Source organism: Colletes gigas, unplaced genomic scaffold, assembly GCF_013123115.1.
Source record: "Colletes gigas isolate AHSC1104 unplaced genomic scaffold, ASM1312311v1 Colletes_gigas_Sc00020, whole genome shotgun sequence".
Lineage (NCBI taxonomy): Eukaryota > Metazoa > Arthropoda > Insecta > Hymenoptera > Colletidae > Colletes > Colletes gigas.
In genome coordinates, this window is record NW_025106649.1 from 1,217,746 (window position 1) to 1,232,581 (window position 14,836).

General features: G+C 31.7%; 1 protein-coding gene across 9 annotated transcripts in view; it reads right to left on the reverse strand.

The window, feature by feature from the left end:
* The window catches only part of LOC122400859, a 216,242-nt gene that overhangs the window by 142,721 nt on the left and 58,685 nt on the right, over nt 1-14,836 (reverse strand). For 7 of the 9 annotated variants that reach the window (XM_043402574.1, XM_043402580.1, XM_043402578.1 and 4 more), the window contains exon 4: nt 8,879-9,139. The gene's annotated coding sequence lies outside the window, so the exon portion shown is untranslated. Of the gene's footprint in view, nt 1-8,878; nt 9,324-10,097; nt 10,498-14,836 lie in introns of those variants that run through there. The other 2 variants (XM_043402575.1, XM_043402576.1) reach the window with 2 other exon arrangements.

The following is a 14,836-nucleotide window of genomic DNA, read 5'->3' on the forward strand; positions in this document are numbered from 1 at the left end:
TCCATCTTTGAAAATTAATGAATTACTTCAAATACTTTCATAAAATATCTACAAAATTACGAAGAAATGGACTGAAGATGAAATTTGTGATTGTTTGATTATGTATGAAAACAAACTTACTCCAAGCTTTCTTTACCATCTCTGAAAATTAATGAATTGCTTCAAATACTTTCCCAAAATTTTTACGAAACTACAAATAAATGGATCGAAAATTAAATTTCCAACTGTTTGATTATGTATAAAAACAAATAAAAGATTGTAATCTATATGTAAAATAAAAGGTCAACGCAGAGTAGTTGAACTGTAAAAAAGGTTGTGCACCACACCCAGCATTGTTAGATGCTATAGGGTATTTAACTGTCATTAAATCGATCACGATCGAGACAGATGGGCGGCACGAACAATACAGAAACATCTACGTAGTGGTAATATTTTGCATTGCTTGTACATATTATTAATTTTAAAAAGTTGTTGTGCACCAAAATAATATTTAACTGTCGAAGAAGATACACCATTTCGACGCTTGTAAAAGCAAAAAGTGGAAAAGAAATTTGAATTTTTACGAGACTGCAAGGACTATGTAAGAACCGAGACCAGAAGCTTTCCATTAAAATGTTAAGTGTCTCCGCCAAATGTTTTACATTTTACGTAATTGCTAAGCGAATTGAAAATTGTTGAGAAGTCATGTTTTATAATCGCGTTCAAGATTGCATCGTCTAGTGGATTGTTTCACAATTTCCTCGTAGACGCGCTTGCATTTAGAACATCGTCTGCTCCCGTTGTATATTTTCGAACTTTTCGATTAACACTTAATCGCCTTATGTTGAAATATCAACAAAACTTTAACGAACTTCGTCTGTGCTGAATAATACGTATCCAGTATTATTCAACGAGGATATTTCAGATGTCGTTTAATAACTTCTACGTGGAGCATCAAGCCATCCAGCCTTCAATTAAATCCGTCCTGTATTGCATATTTATAAATGGATGAAGATTTTACAAATCAGAAGGGATGTCTGAAGCTCGAGACTTATCAATACTTGATAAAGAATATCGGTTCGAGCGTCATATTTCTGTCATTGACGCAATCTTTTCAATGGGTGACGTTCTATATTATTTTGAAAGATAGAAACTATCGTTTTTTAAATACAAATATTTAAATTTTCTCCTTTACAAAGGCACTTGCAATCTCTTTACTATTTTCAAAATTAAAACACGAGCATAATTATACCAAATATTTGCAATATTCTGATGTGACTTAACATATACTATGAGTTTAAATAATTTTCGAAAAATCATAAATTCTAAATTTTCTTTATGGGAATTCTAGTCCTTAATGTTCACTCCATTCCCATATTGTCAATAATAAATTTTTTTATTTTAAATGTATTATTTGTCTTCTATTTTATAAATGATCCATCAGGACTCAAAAGTGATAAAATTATTTCGAATAAAAATTCTACCAAAATGAATATCGTTAAAAATACTAAAGACAAAGTAGTTATTTCTCGTCTACTTTTTCTATTATGTATACGTGTAGTAATGGAAGCGAAAGACTATGTTAAATCTGGGTGTGTCGAGTGCATTATTTCCCAAAGGATATATTCAGTTATCTTCCCTGCAAGTTTCGCTTGAAATTAAAACTTCGTCAAACTCGTTATTGTATTAGCATTTGCTTTTGTTCTTTAACGGATGAAAATATTAATTTACTTAGAATAACTAGACGAAGAACTTTACAATCACCATTTCCAAGACTTTGAAATTTATCGCATCCTAACAAAAGTTATTGTTGCTAAAGAGATGAGAATTTATTTTCTTGGTAAATATTCGAATTGAAATGGTATAAATATCCCTTGATATTAAAATGGTAAAATTACTTTATATACTTCTACGTATTAATCACAAAATATTTCATAATGTATTTACATGTATTATTTAAGCAGCTTGAAATTTACAGATGCGTAAAAAGCCCTCGATATTAAAATATTAAAATTATTTTATATACTTCTACGTATTAATTTTAAATATGTGTGATGAAATGTATCATTTGAACGGCTTAAAATTTACAAATGTATAAACAGCTCTCGATATAAAAATGTTGAAATTATTTGATATGCTTCTACGTATTAATTTTTAAATATTTGATAATACATTTACAAGTACATATATGTACATGTATATTATTAAATGTATTATTTAAGCAGCTTGCAATTTACCAACAAAATTGTACTCTTCACGCGTGAATATTATAATTTAATATTTGAAAAAGAAAGAATCATAAGAAAGCTTCGTTAACACCATAATTCGTCAGTTTTAGAAAAAAGAACTTTCCAACGAAATTAGTGAAGTTAAAAGTAGGTTTCAAAGCGAGCACATATTCGGTTACTACAATTTTCTACTGTAGAAGTAATTTATTGCAGCGTTTGATAATCTGAGCGAGACGAGACAGAATCGATGAAATTGTTAGTTTCGCGGGATAAAAAAAAAAAGAAAAAATTAGTTTCGCTATCTCGGTTTTTTATCGAGATACGAAGGTCATAATTTTATTAATGCTACCTGTAACATTTCACTCTGGAATTCGAGAGAGTATCGAGTATCGATTTATTACACTCCGATTTGTCAGAAGCTGATATTCGTTAATAATAAATCGATTAATTTGTCTTAGTGCGCGTTACGAGTGTATAAACATAAGTATAAAGTCGTTACCGAGTCTCTAAAATCAATAATTCAATTATTTCTCTGTTTCGTTTGGTATCGTTCATTAAATTATAATTATTGGATATAAACTATATGTGTCACGCGTGATGAAATGTATTTATTAAGTTATAATATTATTTCACGACTTCTCCATTTTCTTTGGGACTTATTCAGAAGTAAAATTATTAATATAAAATATTCATATTAGTGTATGCTACTGTTATAAAATGTATTGTAAATTCGTTAAAGGAAATATTGATAAAAGTTAATAGTATTGCACTAATTATTCACTGAATTATTTGAAAAATTGTAGAAATATTCATATCAGCTTATACTTCTGTTATAAAATATATTGATTAATATTTTTGTATATCTTGTAAACTCGAGAAAGAGAAAATTAATAAAAGTTAGTAATATTTAATTCGTTAAATATTGAATTATTTGAAAAATTGTAGATCACGTATTCCTATACATATTGGAAAGTATACATTCATGAAACTCTTCATTTTGGTCCGATTTTAATGATGCAGATATCCGATGACGATGAAAAAGGAAGATAATGAAAGTAAATTAAGTAATTTCCGCGTTCAAGTGACAAAATCAGGATTACCAATTAACTTGAATAGGTAGCGATTTTAATCTCGATCTATGACCCAACCACTCGTGAACCGAACGACAAAGAAAGTGAACAGGATACATCGAAAATGAGCTAGATAGAGTTTATAATTATTGGTGCGTCATCCACAAGTGCAAAATAAAATTGAAACAATTTTTTATTTTGTATGTAAGTGATTATTATCGGTGGATTACAAAAACTGTCGATGAAAATACGAAACTGCATTCAGATTATTTTTAATTATACGTGCAATTAAACAAATTACATTTTGTCCTTTGTATGCATTGGAATATATGTCACGAAGGATAATTAACGATATTTTACGAAAAATAACAAAAGCTGTTATTCATATTACGAAAATTGAAAGAGATTTAAAATTGTACAGTTGTTAAATCATTTATAAAAATCACTAAATTCAGAGAAAAAATAGTTTTCAGAACACTCGTCTATTAATTTTTCTAGAACAAATAATTAAATTGAATAGTCTCGAAACAGAGAAATATACAAATTTTAAATAATAAAAATAGTAAAGATACTATTGAAAATAAAATAATAAATTATCCTTGGTACAAATTTAAAAATTTTTCAAAGGAAAAACTTCTATCATCTAATAAGTAAATATTGATTAATTGCCAGTTCACTGCAATAACGACATCGATTTCGAGATAATTTAAAAAACATAATGAAAATTTACTAGCCCTGTGATTCGATCGTGTTCGCTTGACTGATGTATTACGTGCACCGTATTGTATCGTAATTATAAACAATCTGTTCCACCTCATCTGTTACTAATCGTTAATTGGATTCCCGTCAGTCTTTGTTTTTTTTAACTTTATACGAGCTTAAAAATCCAAAACATAAAATATACGAGCCATTTAACGAAACAAAAGCTTAATTATTTTATGACTTTGTTCCATATAATTAATAATTATGTTACCTATCATACAAAAATATTGTTTATTATTACGTGAATAACTTTTGAAATTCATTTAATTTAGAATACTCAAAAAATAATTCTTCGCTTTATTACGCAAGAGAACTATTATAAATTATAAAAAGTGAATATAAAATTAAATTTTTCAATTCTACAAAGATCTAAAGAATAATAAATTCTTTAATTCATATTTCAATAAAATGCATATATTATATTTTTCTTAAACACCTCGATACCGTACCTGTGATCTAGATTAAGTATATGTATGTAAATTTGACTTATAATATGCTGTTCACCCGTGTTTTATATTCATAAACTCCTTTGCATTCAATTTATATGGAATCGCTCATATACTCCGTCCTTATTTGTATGCGAGGTAAACGTTTATTTCTTATTTCCTCGCTGTTAATTTAAATTGCTTTTAAATCACCTGTAAGACATCGTCAGATTGTAAATATACATGTTCCATTAAACGATTACAATCAGAATTGAAATTACCAAACAGAATTTATTTTTATCAAACTCCCATGTAATTCGAGGCACGTTGTTACAGATTACAAAATATTTCTATTACATAAATATTCAAAGATTTTACATAGACGATATATTATTTTATTTGTATTTTATTCGTCCATTGCGAATTCTATAATTTTTCTAATTTTTATTTAAAGAGAAGTGAACAAAGGTTTGTTCGTCTTTTATTTGTTATTAAAAATGATCGTTCAGATCCCTGAAGAGGATCGATTTCGAAGTCTTTAATTTCCGATTTCTTAAAATTCCACTGTAATTATAAATGGCGAACAAGCGTGTAACGAACCTGAAACTACGTTTTGTTTACCTCGAATGTGATCGAATTATGGTTGCGCAAGAAAGAAGCTTTTCCCGTTATACGTAACCCGCGTAAATCGATTAGCTACGTTAACCTAATATGGAGTGCAAATGACGATATGTATTCTGTTTCACGTCCAAAGTGCGTAAACAATGACAGGGTATGATTTAGGGGAGATATTTCATCGAAGTTATCCAACCGAAACTCGAACACGGCCGTTCGAGAAGTCCAGGAATACCTTCCAGATTCGTAGAAAATTTCATTATTTTTTAACACAGACACACTCCGTATTATCTAATTAAACTTTTCGAGTTATCTTTAAAATAAACATATTAAAACATCTGCAAAATATTCGAAAGAACTAGTTGGAGCAAAAGCAATAATATTAAACACCAACAAAAATTAAATATGGATAACGTAGGAACTGTACAAATTAAATAACATATAATATAAAATGTGTATACGAATTAATCATTAATTAAGAAAAAGAAATATTTTTTCAAAATTTGCATTCACTGTTTTGCTCCAATAACTATAAGAAAATATAAATTGGACATAATTTATATATACTTAACGAGGAAAATATACAAATGGGGAACATGTAGAACGATAAATTTAATATATTTTATGATGGAAAATAATCAACCATGTTTGCAAAACTTTTGTGTTTTAAACAATTAAATTAACCAAAATTAATTAATTTCGTCTGTATAAGTGAAGGAATATTTCGATGTTCATTTTTCTTATTTCGTATATCGAGAAAGATTATGCTGTATAACTGTATAGGAGGAAGCGTGGAAACGGTGACTCGCATTTATAAATTTTATCGACCGTAGAAATGGGGAAAGTGTGCCGTATACATTTATCCAGCGAATTTAAATATCAGTTTCATCTGAAAAAAATATTCGCAGCGATAATAGTGATACCAACGCGAAGGAAGCTAAAAACGTAGCACGTATACATATTAATTTGCTATTTCTGTACCGGCTTTACGTTGATGTACTGCATAAATTAGCTTTCATTTAGCGTACTTTGCCCAGACAAATCGTTCAAGCAACTGTTTCTTATCAAGATACTTGGACAAACTAAATACTACTAAAATTTTTACACCTGACGTTTACAATCTTTTTAATTGCTATTACGAAGCAAATCAACATTCTCTAACGTAAATAAAAAGGAAAAGATTGATTTCTTCGACCCTTTCATGCACACTATTTTTTTTCTGAAGATAATGAAAATAAATTCTACTAGAAACATTCCCTCGTTTCATTTTAAATTATGGCTACCATGAAATTTGGTAAATGGAGACAAGTGAAACGTGATACTGATTGAATATCGACTACTAACTCAAAGAAATGCAAAATCTCTGTGTTAATATAGAAATGAATATTATATCGACAGGATGGAAGGGAAGAAATACTGCACGGGAAGGAAAAGGCAAATCTGAAATTGTCACAAATGGAGAGAATTGGATTTTATGCGTAGTACGGACCGAAATACATGCTCGAAACTCTGTGGTGCGTATCAGTTGTGACGTTTATCAGGCGTACACCGTAAAACATATGCGCCGCCATCTGGCAGTTATGTTATAAATAAAGGAAATTGATTCTGTCCAAACAAACTCCATTTCACAGCAGTGTATTTTTATTGCTTCCCCTGTACCAATATTACAATTTTTTATTTCAATTATTTATTCCAAATTAAGACTGGAATTTTGTATTTAAATTGCAAAATTATGATATTCTTTGACGTTGAAAGATATTGGACATTCATTTCGCGAATATATACGATTCTAATTTGTTTCTGCACAAGTTAGTAAATCTGAAAACTCATTTTTATTGTACATTTTTATTTTGACAGTTTTCAAAATGTCAAAAGGAAATCGATCTGCATATAAATGTTTACAGATTCAAAATTACCTCTTACTTTGTGAATTTTTAATAATTTGCGTTGCTGCTTGATGTGAAAAAAATTGTTATAGAAGAAGCTTTCCCAAAACTTTTCATTATTGAATGTTTTAAGTGATTTATTTTGGTCCTTCTCAGCAACAAAATATAATATTGATTTAAGAATTTTAAAGGCAGATTCTAGAGGCCAAAATAAGACGAAAATCAAGAATACCAATTTGTTGATGGAGGCTTCGTTAAGAAGTTATTAACGTTTAAAGTTCCGCTCGTAATGAATTTTTTTCTCGAAAATGCGTAGGATTTCGGGGATATGTCCATTCACCAAAAATGGTTGTATTAGACCCAAGAACCTAGAAATAATTTTTTTAGAACGATTCGAAATTTTTTTTTTCGCTGAGAAATTTCGACACTACACCCTGTCGATTTTTCTTCAAAATTAGTTTTTCATTTTTAATAAATTTTTTTGACGCTCTACAGAAAAGTTGTCTAATACTTTTTTGTAGATACCCATAGGCTCTACTTCAGAAAAAAATTTCATTACAATATGTGTACTATTGTAGAAGTTACGACCGTTTGATAATTGGACCGGTTTTAGGGGGTTTTTCTCACTTTACGGTGTCAAGAAACAACTTTTTCAATATTGTTAGAATTTCTACATATTCTCCACTAAAATACGCGTTGTTTGCTTTTTGAAACATTAAAATCGTCCAATCCGTTCAGGAGTTATGACATTTTAAAGATTCGCATTTCGGGGTAACATTTCTGGCCAGAAATTATATTTTCGGAAAGGAATTTTTTCCTCGAAAATGGTTAGGAATTCAGAGGTATGTCTATTCACCAAACCTGATTGTAATTGACCCCTGTAGCCAAAAATAATTTTTTTAGAATGATTTGAAATTTTTTAATTTCGCCCACTTACTCAATTTTTTTCTCGAAAATGCGTAAGATTTCTGGGGTATGTGTAATGACAAAAAATGATTGTAATCGACCCTTGCAGTCGAAAATAATTTTTTTAGAACGATTTAAAATTTTTTAATTTAATTTTTTAATAACTTTTTAACGAAGCCTCGGTCAACAAATTGATATTCTTGATTTTCGTCCTATTTTGGTCTCTAGAATCTCCCATTAAAATTTTTCCCCGAGGTGGCCGAACACCCTGTATATGAGTCAAAATTGTAAAAATAGAAAAATTGAAACTTAAAAATTCTAATACTAAAAATAATACTAAAACTATAATAATGATACTAAAAATAAGATGTCATAAATGTTACAAATGAAATTGTATAAATAAATTCGACTTTAAATAATTTTCATCGTTTAATCCCCCTTAGCCATATATTTATTTTCATGTAGTTTATAAATTTTTGATAATAATTTTACTGCAATATTTTTCAACCTTTTCACTTGCATATTATATTTTATTTCAAGAAATAGAAATCGATGCTAATTATAGAAATAAATACTACACATTATATATATTAAGTTAGCTTTTTCTTAAATTTGTTAACTGACTAACGTTGACTTATATTAATAATTAACAGAATTTCATTATTCGTGATCAGAATTGGGTAAATTCTAATTCCTAGTAACGAAAAAATAAGCTAGTAAATATACTAACGTCAAAGTTTGTGTCGAAAGCTTCGAAAGAAAAAAGACTATCCTGCACCGACTAATAACGCCTCCACCGATTATTATTAATACACCCTAGCGACTATTGCAGAAAATGTACAATGGTTTATAGATTAACGAAACGACTAAAAAAGGCGGTATCGATCACGTAGTTCGTGGAAATTCGATTCCACGTCGAACGAGTTCGATTCCAACTTAAAACATTCAGGAAGAAGAAAGCGCAGTCAAAAAAGGAGGAACTTCTTAGAAAGTAAAAAGAAACTCACCGTTGACGAATCGAAGTGTCCGTAGAGATGGCTTCCTCTCCCTCGAAAGGTTCTTGCGGCGATCAAAACAAGGCCAACAGTCCAGAAAAATAAAAACCAGCTTACGAACACCGTATCGATCTTTTATCGAATCGTTCTTCCAAACAACTGTTCCATTCACTAACGATTATTCCGTACGATCGTCCTCCATCGCGAAGCTTTCGACTCGTTTAGCACTGACGACGATAGAACATCATTGTTCTCAACGAATTAGAACAAACGCTAAAAGCAAACGATATTATCATTGGTCGCGTTATTATCACCGGTTTTAACACAACATAGAATATTTCCATAAATCCGTCGAATCTGAATAAAATAAAGTACGATAAATAAAACCGTACCGATCAAATGAAAATAAATAAAACTGTTATTTGCTTTTTATATCGAAACGTACGTTTAATTTTCAATATTATGGAAAATCGACCTATACCGAGGCTTTCAGGGTTTCGAAGCAAAATCGAACGAAATCGTCGAACAGAAAAGTTTCAGCGAACTTTCCAGCAGATTCGATTACGCGAATTAAACGATAATGGCTTAACCGCCTCGCGTTCGGGTGTTCCGTTCCTGTTTTGCGGTTTGGCGGAATTTCAACCGTTGGAGAATAAAACGCGTACAGCCCGCAATCAACGGCTATTATTAAACGAAACGATCGAATGTGCAAGAACGGACGAAACGGTTTCCCACGCGCGGTGCACCGGACAAAAACAAAAGCGAACGAATATCGAAGATGCGTACAACGATTTTCGCGTGGCGTCGCGCGTTGCACGCGATCGAAACATTTAAGCGCGAAGTGACCATCCGGAAGGCCAGTTTCCGCGAAACGAAGAAAAATTAGTTATCAGGAGGCTCGAAGTGTGAAACTCTACGGTCGAAACGGGAATATTATTGTCCTCAAACGTACGTCGTAAAATAATTATAATATCTATTTGTTCCTTTACTGTAGACTGGAATGTCTCCAAAAAATAAACCTAGATATTTGAGAATGCTTCAGACACCCGATAAGTGAAAATAAATAAAGGTAATTTCCAGAGGATAAAAGTTCGATCGAGAAATGAAAAGCAGTGCACGATTACAAATGTTATCAGTTATCCGGGTCAAGTATCAGAAAAATTTATTTCCGTGCACACGATACATCGGCAAGATCTCGAAAAAGAATATTTAATAAATTGCTCGAAGGTACCAAGAATAATTCGAAACACTGTCGAACTAAACCGTACACGGAGAGACGAGTCCGTGGTTGTTTTCGAGACGGCGGTAGAAGTCACAGTGGATATTTACATCCTAGGACGCCGGTTCTCCGGAAACTAGAAGCCGTACAACCGATAATCCGCGAACGACGCAACGCAGGTGATCGAAAACAACACTGGTAGTTGGCGAGAAACGGGGAAAACTCAGTTCGCGAACGCGACCGTGGAACTCGAGGCGATCGAGTATCGGTACGACGCGAGGCGTCGAGATAGTGGATCGGTCGACGGTTCGGCGTAGAACGTGATACGACGACACTCTACGAAGGGTAGAAAATCCATGGAGAACCGTGGCCGCAGACCGGAGGAAACACGCGCGTGACGCTTGCTACGAAGGAAGCGGTACCACTGAACGCTGGGGGGTTGCCGCTCGGTAGGCGGCCTGGACTCGCTAGGGGCTGCTAACCGTAGGCCAGCCAGGGTTGCTGCTGACGAAACGATGCTTACGCCGTTCCTAGTGGTGGTGGAACTGGTGTTCGAGGTAGACGGGACCGGAGTATCGAAAGATCTCACCGCACGGAGCCACCTGTCGAGGCGAACTTTTACGAAACTTGTTCCCGGAGCCCTTAACAATCGGATTACGGACGGGCGAACGTCGGGGACGGGTCATCTTTGACCCTGTTTGTTTATTCGATCTTCCTACGAGGAACGATACTAGTTTTATTTTTAAATATACAGGGTAAACTGTATAACTTGAACAGTTTAAGGGTCTATTTTAGCGTGAAATGCGTTTTTTTAGACTTTCTTGAGCAATTTTTTGCGGATAAACTATACTATCTTTTGCGGTGAAATTTACAGGGTTTATTTGTACATGTTTTGATGAGGTTTTGAAATTTTTTGGATGAAAAGAAGTTAAAATTGGTGGCACTGCATACTCTCAAATATAGTCGCTTTTAACCCCTTACTGTACTATTGTACAGTTTGACACGTCACAAGTTCTTGATGTCAAATTTCATAATCATAAAGCTATTCATTTCTCATCAAGTCTCATACATTATTATGTATATTAAAACCAACATATTTTTACGTTCACGAGGTATTTGTAAAACAAATCTATTCTTTTTCGTGGCCATTCTTTGTACGAACAAAAACAAAATTAAATAATATACGTTTAAAAAATTATTTAGAATCTTCAATTATAATCAATTTATAATCAAGTTTTATCGCACATCAGTCGTATAATCAATAAGAATTGTTGGAACTTCTTTAGGTAAACATATCTTTAGAATCGTCTTTGGGGTCCATTTTTACCCGGAATTGAATTTTATCGTATTTGTACAATTCTTTATTTATTAATCATTGAGTTCAGCTACCAGGATACCCTTTTCCATATTTCATTAAAAAATTTGTAACGTTCTTGTCGTAACGTCCCAAAATCTTTGAACGGTTCTATATTATTTGAGTAGTCATAATAAAAATTCATGGAGAAACTATTGTGTGAGGAACACGTGTAAGAAATAACATTTTTGATACAAAGAGCAACATAATCGCGGTTTGTTTTGAATCTGTTAGTTGAACTCAATTACTAAAGCTTACTCGAGCAGATCCTGCCTTGGACGCGATGCTATTAATTGTTTGAACAGTTTCCAATTACTGGATAGTGTCGTAGTAGGTACATAATTAGTTTGAACAGATTGCTCAAAAGGCTAATAGTGTCATGGCAGGATATTCTAGATAAGCCTTACCGATGTGTCGAACTGAAATACAGTGATATTGAGCTGCAGAACAAAATTGTTGGTATTGCCAAATTATGAAAATATAAATTTCTAACAACTAAATATTTGAATTTAAATACAAGTGTTAGTTAAATTTATATAAATTTGAAATCCCCACAGTTGCTTGGTTGTAAACATAGTCGTATCAAGCGCATTAAAAATGATAATAAAGACAAATATGTATTACGTGATAGGAGTAACGAAATGAAAAATTTTGTCGATTGAATAAAACTGAAGGAACGTTCAAAATACAAATTTTTCTATGTTAAAAATTTTCTTTTGCCTTCCTCCTACACGTTGCACTCTTGTTGCACACTTATTTAAATATTAAAGTACGTTTATAGAACATTTAGACTGTTATAAAGTTATATATTTGTATTCGTCATTTGCTAACTAAATAGGGATTGTATTCAATATTGAAATCAAGCGTAGTATTTTGGATTTACACAGTTATTGAATATGAAATGGCGTTTAATATATTTGCCATTCCCTGACCAGGCAATTACAAGGTATATGTATTCTGTGCATTCGACGATGTAACGGTATGAAAGTACCTTGTAATTGAACAGAAATCAAGTACAGCGTGCTGGCATTTGTAAGCATTCGATTACGCACAGGGCATAAATTAATACATAGATCGCTGATAGTTTACTATTCAAACGATCGATCCACCGTCTGGCACAATTAATAAATCAAAATTATTCCTGTAATATTACACTTATACGTAATCTCGTTAACGATAAAATGAAAAAATATACACCTTGACCATGAGAGTAAGCAAAAGTAAAGTTTAAATAATCGTACGATTTATTTATTAACGTGATTCGTTGTTCTGGAAATTGTAAAACACTTTCGAGCTTTTCTCTCTGAAATGAAATTTTCTCTATAAATGGAACATATGTTTCGAGCAACTTGGCACGCGGTACAACCTCGATAGAGTAACCTATGATGCCGGAAGTGTTCGTGTTTATCATCTTGGCACACCATAGTCTTAAATTGAAAACAAAATGATTGATAGATCAAATAAAGAAAAATCGAACTTTAATGAAATAGGGAAATTTACAGATCTCACGATGATATTTACTATCCATGAAATTTATCGAATAACTCAATAATTAATTCATTGATTCATTCCATAGTTCCAAACCTCGAATGATAAAATTACAAAATTTTCTATGTATTAATTATGATTGAAAAAATATATTTAGAGATTAAACACATGATGCCGCAAGACACTAAGTACTTGTATAATACTATCACTATGCTTGGAGCAATATGGTGGTTATGTGACCCAGAAATTCTGTTAACCATACACAAATCCTCAGCCAGATTCGAATCAGAATATTACATTAGTAATTGGGCTTAGAACATGCTCATCTACTAATGTAGTAGCTATAGCGGTAATACTTAGTTTGCAGGGGAAAGCTACATCTCTGGGAAGTGAATTTCTTAGTAAAATTATGTCAAATCAAAATCGTCAAAAAGTTCAAATAACTGTCAGTCTGAAAGGTTAAGCATCTACGATAAATTTACAACTATTTTACAATTTTTTAAACCAATATGAGTACAGTTGGAAGTTCGTGTTTATGAAAATTTACCTTTCAATTTATATTTTATTATTATTCTTAATTAATAATCATATAATTTGGGCTACAAAGCGTTAATATATAGTTATGAAGAAATTTCTGTACCGATGGTTGTTCGTTTCGAGGTAAAATGACTTTCTCTTCATAAAGAAACTTACCCACGCGAGATATTACGGGAAATCAAATTTTATCCTTTGCCTTTGATGCAATGAGCTTTTAAATTATTATATAGTCTGCGACAAAAAGATAACACCTAGCTGTTTTTATTTTCTTGACATTAAATCTGGAGTGATAAATTTTTTACATTCTATTGCAATTGCGATTCTTTTGTCAGTTGTGTTTCAAGGCGTTAGACTCCAAAGTCTTCTAAAATTATATAATACTCACTGTCCTAAAATTTAATACAGTGGAATTGTCTTTCACGATACAGGAGTATACAAATATTTTTATTACGATCAGAAATTATTATCTATAGTCCTCTTTTCCAACATTTTCAAAGGCGTCTTCCTCTCTTAAGAAAGAGGTAGTTTCTGTCCCCTAGGAAATTTGCTTACGCGAAACGGACGATTTTATTTTATTCGCTAGCCGCTCTTCTGCTAAAAAAAGTTAGGATATTCGTAGTTTAATATATCCATTCTCGAATAGCAGATAACCGTTCCACGAAATTACAAATCTGTTTAGGAAAGAGGCTTCTAAAAGTTACCCTACTCGTCGGCCTATAATCCTGGTCGAAACGCTTCAACCCTTTGTGCTGGCGTTTAAATGGTGGCCACGTGGGACAGACTCGTCCAGTTAAACGAAGTGGTTCGTACCCAAACGTGTTCAGGGACGAGAGAGCCCGTTCTCCAAATTACATTTTAGTGAATCTCGAAGAGGATAAAATTATATTATCCGTAGGCGGATAAATAACATTATACAAGTTGAATTGGAGAAAACTTCTCGATAGAAACTTTACTTAAGACGATAAATATATATCTCTCGATTTATAAATATTCTAAAAAAAGTTAAATAAGTTTCTTCTCAGAGACTCTTTTTCTATTACATTTAATAATATTATTATTATTCATTTATTAACGGGAATAAACCCTTTAGTACAATAGATGTAATAGTGAGACATGATCGCTTATAAAATTTTAACAAAATAAATTAATTTACAATAGTTGCAAGGATAATTTTAGACTTTCTAATATGATTGTTCAATTATATCAGTTTTAGTGCGTACAAAATTTACATGACTGATCATTCTACTTACACAATTCTGAGATCCAAACTTTAGACACAAAGTCTCTAATTTTAAGAAGATTACTATTAATAGTAATACTTTTAACATTAATAAAAGATAAATTATTTAATTTGGTTTAAAGGTAAGTGTAT